General features: G+C 37.2%; 1 pseudogene; it reads right to left on the reverse strand.

The window, feature by feature from the left end:
• The window catches only part of LOC128554161 (exportin-6-like), a 58,179-nt pseudogene extending 49,517 nt beyond the window's left edge, over window positions 1-8,662 (reverse strand).
• Between the last annotated feature and the right edge of the window lie 581 nt (window positions 8,663-9,243).

Raw genomic sequence — 9,243 nt, forward strand, 5'->3', positions numbered from 1 at the left:
CTTCATAGATCCTTTACATTGTGCATTTCTGTATTATATGTATAATGTTTTTGAATGTGATATTACGCCATGCTGTTGCATACGTTTTGACGTCGTTGTTATGGCGTCATGCTCTACATGACGTCATCAACGTTATTGATTGTAAACATTATACCCCTGATGAAGGCATTGAAAGCCGAAACTAGTTGGAAATAAATTAAAAACCAGATTGAAGTTGTTCTTCCATTTTCAATTGTATTAAGAGTAAAGCCAGGAATTCTATGACAGGAAATTGCGTGCTCGACTCGAATCTCCGTAGATGTATACTAACAAACAACCTCAAAAAGTCGGTGAACTTCTCTACATAACTGAAAAAAAATTTTAATAGCATTTCACTAAGACTGCACAAATGAATAAAAATAAATCCTTACAAAATTCTCTACAGTTGTTTTTACTAATTAGAAATATCCGATACTATTTTGATAACATCAGATGACTATATTATGTTACCAAATACCTGCAGAACAACTCATAACTCTATAAAATTAACTTGGTTTCTTACTTGCTCCCATCATCTGGAAACAGAGTTTTACTTATGACAGAAGATGAAGAATTTATTTCAAGGTTGGCTTAATGTACATGTTGCTAAAAATAAGTCATATACATACTTTTCATCCAGTTCTGTCAGTCTGTTTCCGCTAGAACATGTACTACTATCCTTGGTCAGTTTCTGTAACAGGTAAAATGTTTGTTGGAACATCTGTAATAAGTAGTCCTCAAACTCTGCTGGTACACAGTTCTTAGATAACAGTTCATTGATACAGTTCATTGCAAGTATACCTAGATGACACGATGTGGAGCTGAAACTGGCACCAGAATTCATGGTACATCCTCCCTGGGTTTCGCACCCAAAACCAGCAAAATGGAAGATGGTGCTAAGAAGGGAAAGGGTGATGAAGGATGACAGAGGGATCCAACTGATGTAGCGAGAAAGGCAGTTCAGAGTGAGGGCACACTTCCTGGGTTCCAGAGTCCAATGGTGGCAGGGCCTCCATCTGTACATGGCTTCCAGGTGACTTGAACATGTCATTCATAAAAGAATCTGAAATACATTTATAAACCAGTTATTCTGTGGGTAACTGGCTACTCCATTGTTAACTCTGGTGAAGTTAAAACTCCTCCTAACAAGAGCACCGCCTTGCGGGTGCTGACGCTCATCTGATTTTTTTTGTATAATAGAAATATTGTCCTACCCATGATTTTCTAAGTCTAAAAAGGGCCATCATTCTTGCAAAAAGCAGGATAGAGTTATGTTTCTTGATGTACAGTGTCCACTTATGATGGTGAAAAACTGTTGCAAGTTTTAAAGCAATAGCTTTGATAGTTTATGAGAAAAGTATACTTAAACATAATACTCAACCAAGAAAATGATTTTCTAAGTCCAAAAGGGGCAATAATTATTGCAAAAAGCAGGATGGAGTTATGTTGCTTGCTGTACAGGGTCAGCTTATGATGGTGAACAAGTGTTGCAAGTTTCAAAGCAATAGCTTTGATAGTTTAAGAGAAAAAGTTGACCTAAACATAAAACTTAACCAAGAAATCTGATATTTTCTAAGTCCAAAAGGGGCCATAAATCTTGCAAAAAGCATGATGGAGTTATGTTTCTTGCTGTACAGGGTCAGCTTATGATGGTGAACAAGTGTTGCAAGTTTTAAAGCAATAGCTTTGATAGTTTAGGATAAAAGCTGACCTAAACATAAAACTTAACCAAGAAAACTGATTTTCTAAGTCCAAAAGGGGCAATAAATCTTGCAAAAAGCAAGATGGAGTTATGTTTCTTGATGTACAGGGTCTGCTTATGATGGTAAACAAGTATTCCAAGTTTCAAAGCAATAGCTTTGATAGTTTAGGAGAAAAGTTGACCTAAACATAAAACTTAACCAAGAAATCTGATATTTTCTAAGTACAAAAGGGGCCATAAATCTTGCAAAAAGCAAGATGGAGTTATGTTTCTTGCTATACAGGGTCAGCTTATGATGGTGAACAAGTATTCCAAGTTTCAAAGCAATAGCTTTGATAGTTTAGGAGAAAAGCTGACCTAAACATAAAACTTAACCAGGCAACGCCGACGCAGACGCCGACGCCGACAACCGCTCAAGTGATGACAATAACTCATCATTTTTTTTCAAAAAATCAGATGAACTAAAAATCAAATATATATTAACTTTTCACTGATTCTAAAATAAGATCAACAGAGTTAATGCTATGAAAAAAAGTTTATTTTGATCAGATAGTAAAATGAAACAAACTTACCAGACTTGAGTGGTGAATCAGTAAACAGTAGAACTGACTGTTGTTTCCTGCCCCCTGATTCCCCATGGGTAGGGGATGGAGGTGGTGTGGCCATTACAAGGTGACGATGCCTTTCCAGAGCCATGTCCAATACATCTGTAACAATATACATATAAAAAGTCAAAAGTGCTTTGTTGGTACATATATTTCTACAGAATGAAGAAATAAAATTACAATTATATTTCTTCCATATCAAGTAACAGATTTTTAAGTTTTAGATCAAACCTCCCTATCATGTAAAAGATTGTGGAGATCTTGGTCAAACTTCCATATCAGAGAAGAGACTGTCAAGTTCTTGGTCAAACTTCAATATCAGGTAAAAAATTGTGGAGATCTTGGTCAAACTTCCATATCAGGTGAGAGACTGTCAAGTTCTTGGTAAAACTTCAGTATCAGGTAAAAAATTGAGAAGATCTTTGTCAAACTTCAATATCAGGTAAAGGACTGAAGAGATCTTTGTCAAATTTCAATATCAGGTAAATAATTGTAGAGTTTTTGGCCAAATTCCCAATCATTAGTAAAAGATTGTGGAGATCTCGGTCATGCTTCCATATCAAGTAAAAACTTGTCAAGTTCTTGGTCAAACTTCCCAAATCAGGTAAAATATTGTGGAAATTTTGGTCAAACTTCCGTAATAAGTAAAATACTTTGGAGATCCTGCACAAGCTATTCTATCAGGTAAGATATTGTGGTGATCTTGGTCAAACTTACCTGCAGATCAGATTTTGGTCAAACTTCCCCATCAGGTAAAAGATTTTGGAGGCCTTAGTCAAACTTCCCTATCTGGTGAATAATAGTGGAGATTTTTGTCAAATTATAAGTAAATGTTTGTGGAGCTCTTGGTCAAACGTTGCTATGACCAGGATTTATAAATACAATATGTAGCTTCTGCTTGAGTGGACTGATTTGCCCAAACAGCAAATTCAAGCAATGTTTTGTATCCCTGAACATGCCAGCTTATTAACTATGATCAGCATGATGCATTAAATAAAGTATAATTACATCATATCAACATGTATCACTACTGTTATCACCAGTAAGAAAGTTGCTGCGTAAGATGACAGTCATCTTAATCATCATCAGGAATTTGAAAGTATAAATCAATCGACAATAGTACTGTATGAAAACGAGGGTCATGATGACCCTGAATCGCTCACCCCAAGTAATATGAGCTACATGTTTCAAATGTCAAATTGATGCTATAATATTATTAAAGTAGGTCAGTAGGTTACTGAAAGTCAGTTTTAAGATCTGTAAGCAAAACTGTATATGACATCTAAATTTCAAGGCTTTATCTTAAAAAACAAGAAAGTAGGTCAGTAAGTCAAGGTCACAGTCAAGCGACCCCTACTTGCGGTCATCAGATAATTGTAATTAAACAGTCTAGGAAATATGATCAGATAATTATTTTTCCTATATAACTGATATAATAAGTGACCCCAGGATGGGCCTCTTTTTCACCTTAGGGGCATAATTTGTAAAAACCTGCTAGAGAACCACTTGGCAATGCTACATAACAACAAGGAGCTGCGTTCAATAAACGCTTGATGCTCCCAGTGGCATCGTGGTCGATATAAAGCAGCCTAAGTCCAAAACAAGGTCAAGGTCAAACTGAGGCCAGGTGATGTCTGAAGATGAGGAATGGTCACAGGATAATCTGCATTAGTATCAAGTCATTCTAGTTAGGAGTATTGATGATAGACGAAACGTGTCCAATTTGGTTAACCTCGTACGGACGGACGGACAGGACAGTCAGTAGATGCCGGGGGCATAAATATCCAAAGCCTAGGCCTTTAACGTTTAGACAAGAAGACTTTTTAACTTTTTCCTATATAAGTCTAGGTAAAACTTTGGACCGCCAGGACAAGACTTTTTTTCACCCATATTTTGAACAATTTTGGTAGAGGATCACTTGGCAATGCAACATACCAAATAACAAAAGCCTATACCTTGCAGTTTCAGACAAGAAGATTTTCAAAGTTTTTTACTATATAAGACTATGTAAAAATTGGGGCCGGGGCCTTTTTTCACCCCAGGGTAATAATTTGAACAATCTTGTAGAGGATCACTATATTATATGCTATATACCAAATATCAAAGCCCCTTAGGCCCGGTGCTTTTGGACTAGACCATTTTTCAAAGTTTTCCCTATATAAGTCTATGTAAACCATGTGACCCCCAGGGCAGAGCCATATTTGACCCCAGGGGGATAATTTGAACAATCTTGGTAGAGGATCACTATATTATATGCTATATACCAAATATCAAAGCCCTACTGTAATCGGCCGATTATCGGTCGCACTCGTGTATAGGACGCAGTAAAAAAATATCAGCAGAATTCTGGAAAAATGTGTATACCCACTTATCTCTTATCCAAATTTATGTTTGTCCGAAATTTGCTATAGTTTCTACGAACTCGTCGGTTTTTGCTAAATCACTGCCGATGTTTTTGCATGTTGTGGCAAGTATTTAAACTGAAAAGCATAAACTCTGTGTAAGCACTAAACTGCCACATCCTCTGACCACTCCATGAATATTGACACCAGTGAAATGAAAGTACACAATTTTAAGACTGGTTTGCAAATTAATATGTGTAAGATAAGTAATGCTTCGGGCGTGAATATCTCGATGAACAACAGGATTATAGACAACTATCATAATTATGTTTAAAGATTAGATAATCAATTTCCGGGCTACCAGATATGGAGTTTCAAGTATTTTAATGCAAAATGTGTGAAAACACGCCGGGAAAGTTTTATACAGGTCTTGTTAAAAATTTAATGATCAGTTACAGAAATGCGTTGTAAAATATATTTTAATGAAAAACAGCATTTATTTATCTAAAGATTTTACGCAAGCTCTAAATTTTACATTTTATACAAAAGTAATTTAAGACACCGGGTCCCGGCTATTAGCTATGACTAAGTCATTGGTATTTACTCCCTTTGAATTCTCTTCAATATAGAGGTACACGGGGTAAACAAAGATTGATTTTCTTAATTTTTGAGTCGGGGCAAATGTCTTGTCTTTTTCTATCCCCATACATAGGACGCATCTGTCCTTCGAGATCAGAATCTCGTAAAAAAATGTGCGTCTTATATTAATAGGATGACGGTAGGCCCTATGCTTTTGGACTAGACAAATTTCAATGTTTTCCCTATAAATATCTATGTAAACCATGTGACCCTAAGAGCAGAGCCATATTTGACCCTAGGGGGATAATTTGTATAATCTTGGTAAAGGACCACTAGATGAATGCTACATACCAAATATCAAAGCCCTAGGCCATATGGTTTTGGCAAGAAGTTTTTTAAAGTTTTTCCTTTCTGTCGCCATGGCATGAACAAATTTTCAAGAAGACTATCTAAGGAACATCTCAGTGAAGTTTCATCAAAATGGCCTGGTGATTTAGGAGATGTTGTTTAAAGGAAAGTGCGGACAGACGACGGATGCCGGGTGGCAAGCTATCATAAAACATGTAGCTCATACTGAGCACTTTGTGCTCAGGTGAGCTAAAAATGCAGCTTCAAGGAGGCCTATAAAAATATCATGAATACTGTTTAGTAAGATCAGAATGGTAGGTAAAACATTCTATATAAATATCACACATACTGTTGAGTAAGCTAAGAATTGTGGGAACTTGTTGTAGAAGCAGTTTATGCAGCTCCTCCTTCCTGGACATAGAAAGGTCCTCCCTGGGTACCGCCAGTTCCTCTGATGCTGTATGCAGAAGTATGATCCCCAAAGAAGTCGTCTCGGACTGTTGTACAAGCTGGAAATGACAAATTCATTAATGACTTTTTGTGTTTTGTTGTGTCTAGAGTCACACTAACACAATTTGGGTCATATGGCAACTTTTTCAGCTTTAATGGAGGAGAAAAAGCCCAGGTGCCCCTCCACACATTATCAATTGTCAATTATTATTTGACAGGTATTTTAGCAATTATAATAGATTTATGAAATAATGTTGCATCAAACTGCATGCTTTCCAAGTAAAATGCACATTTTTCATATGCCAAATCATGAGTAATTTCTACTGAAAATGATGATAACTAGAAATTGCTTTTGCAAAAAAGCGCATGTCTCCCCCAATGCAAAGTCCTATAGGCAAGAAGTCAATAGGGGTCAGGAGCGAAAGTCAAAGAGACAATGATGATTGGCTGCAATAGGGATCATCTACTTGGCATGTCCAGTCATCCCACTAAGTTTCAACACTCTTGGCCTAGTGGTTCTCAAGTCACTGTTCAGGCTCCTGTGACCTTGACCTTTGATCAAGTGACCCCAAAATAAATAGGGGTCATCTACTCTGCATGTCCAATCATCCTATTAAGTTCCAACATTCTAGGTCAAGTGGTTCTCGAGTTATTTTCCGGAAATGATTTTACATGACCAGGCCCCTGTGACCTTGACCTTTAATAGACTGACCCAAAAATCAATAGGGGTCATCTACTCTGCATGACCAATCATCCTATGAAGTTTTAAATTTTTGGGTTAAGTGGTTCTCAAGTTATTGATCGGAAATTGTTTTCCATATTCAAGCTTCTGTGACCTTGACCTTTAACAGAGTGACCCCAAAATCGATAGGGGTCATCTACTCTGCATGTTCAATCATCCTATGAAGTTTCAACATTCTGGATCAAGAGGTTCTCAAGTTATTGATCGGAAATGGTTATCAATGTTCAGGCCCCTGTGACCTTGACCTTTAATGGAGTGACCCCAAAAACAATATGGGTCATTTACTCTGCAGGAACAATCATCCTATGAAGTTTCAACATTCTGGGTCGAGAGGTTCTCAAGTTATCGATCGGAAACGATTTTCAAAGTTCAGGCCCCTGTGACCTTGACCTTTAACAAAGTGACCCAAAATCGATAGGGGTCATCTACTCTGCATGACCAATCATCCTATTAAGTTTCAACATTCTGGGTCAAGTCGTTCTCAAGTTACTGACTGGAAATGGTTTTCAATGTTCAGGCCCCTGTGACCTTGACCTTTAACAGAGTGACCCCAAAATCGATAGGGGTCATCTACTCTGCATGTTCAATCATCCTATGAAGTTTCAACATTCTGGATCAAGAGGTTCTCAAGTTATTGATCGGAAATGGTTATCAATGTTCAGGCCCCTGTGACCTTGACCTTTAATGGAGTGACCCCAAAAACAATATGGGTCATTTACTCTGCAGGAACAATCATCCTATGAAGTTTCAACATTCTGGGTCGAGAGGTTCTCAAGTTATTGATCGGAAACGATTTTCAAAGTTCAGGCCCCTGTGACCTTGACCTTTAACAAAGTGACCCAAAATCGATAGGGGTCATCTACTCTGCATGACCAATCATCCTATTAAGTTTCAACATTCTGGGTCAAGTCGTTCTCAAGTTACTGACTGGAAATGGTTTTCAATGTTCAGGCCCCTGTGACCTTGACCTTTAACAGAGTGACCCCAAAATCAATAGGGGTCATCTACTGTGCATGATCAATCATCCTATGAAGTTTCAACATTCTGGGTCAAGTGGTACTCAAGTTATTGATCAGAAATGGTTTTCAATGTTCAGGCCCCTATGACCTTGACCTTTGGCGGAGTGACCCCAAAAACAATAGGGGTCATCTACACTACATGATCAATCATCCTATGAAGTTTCAACATTCTGGGTCAAGTGGCTCTCTAGTTAGTGATCGGAAATGGTTTTCAATGTTCAGGCCCCTGTGACCTTGACCTTTGACGGAGTGACCCCAAAAACAATAGGGGTCATCTACTCCAACAGCCCTACAACCCTATGAAGTTTGAAGGTTCTAGATCAAATGGTTCTCCAGTTATTGATTGGAAATGAAGTGTGATGGACGAACAGGGCAAAAACAATATGTCTCCCCCAGAGCTGGGGGGAGACATAATGATATAACTGGTTAGATTATGTCACATATCAATCTAGAATTGAATGCTTAGTCTTCTTGGGTCACCCAAAAGATTCATGAAAACTGGTAAGCATCAGCTTTATATAGCTTCACCTAAGGAAATGCGTATACATGCAAACTGTAAACTTACATATTTAATTTACATTAAATAGGCAACATAAAGTTTTTACAAAGGTACTGTCAGATTTTAAGTTTTTATACTTAATTATCTTTCACAATATACCTGCAAAATATTTGAGAAGTCTGGATAGAAGTGAGGCCAGTCAATCTTGGCGACATCCACCACAAGTTTGACTAGTTTATTCCTGATGAAAGATGGTACCTTGGTATGGTGTTCCAGCAGGTTCTGCATGATTCAACAAAATACGAATCTCCCGCTTATCTTCTACAGAGAATCCAACCCACTGCTTTGTTATCAGATTCTGTGGTGAATAAAATAGAACATTTATTTTATAACTAAACTTCATATCTGAAAAAAAGCCCCCAACATTTTACTAAGTGTAATATGTATTCTAGTACATACCATTTTGAATTTTTATAATGGGGCGTCATCTTAAATGACTCAACATAGAGAATTTCATGTTACATTCATTGCCAAACAAAAAGTTTCCTTCCAAAGTATATATATAATGTAATGATTCAACTTTAAAGTAAAGACCTAAGTATTAAGGTAAGGTAAGGTAAGGTTAGATGAAGGTGTAGATGTAGGCATAGTCACCGTAGTGTAAAGGTAAGGGTAAGGGCAAGGCAAGGCAAGGCAAGGCAAGTATTCTACTGTGACCTGTGTGTAACAATATATAGTTACATATTTCAAACATGTCGGACAGCACCAATTCCAGACAGCCTTTAAGTCACCAATGAATGTAATTCGTACAATACACGTATGAAATTAATGGCATACAATAATGTGTATACTGATTACAAAGGTCAAGAGTTAAATTTCTTTGCAAGAAACATCTTAAGTTCTAATGTAAAAGAATCAAAAGACTTTCAATGATCAAAA

The sequence above is a fragment of the Mercenaria mercenaria genome, unplaced genomic scaffold (genome assembly GCF_021730395.1).
Source record: "Mercenaria mercenaria strain notata unplaced genomic scaffold, MADL_Memer_1 contig_4772, whole genome shotgun sequence".
NCBI classification, from domain to species: domain Eukaryota; kingdom Metazoa; phylum Mollusca; class Bivalvia; order Venerida; family Veneridae; genus Mercenaria; species Mercenaria mercenaria.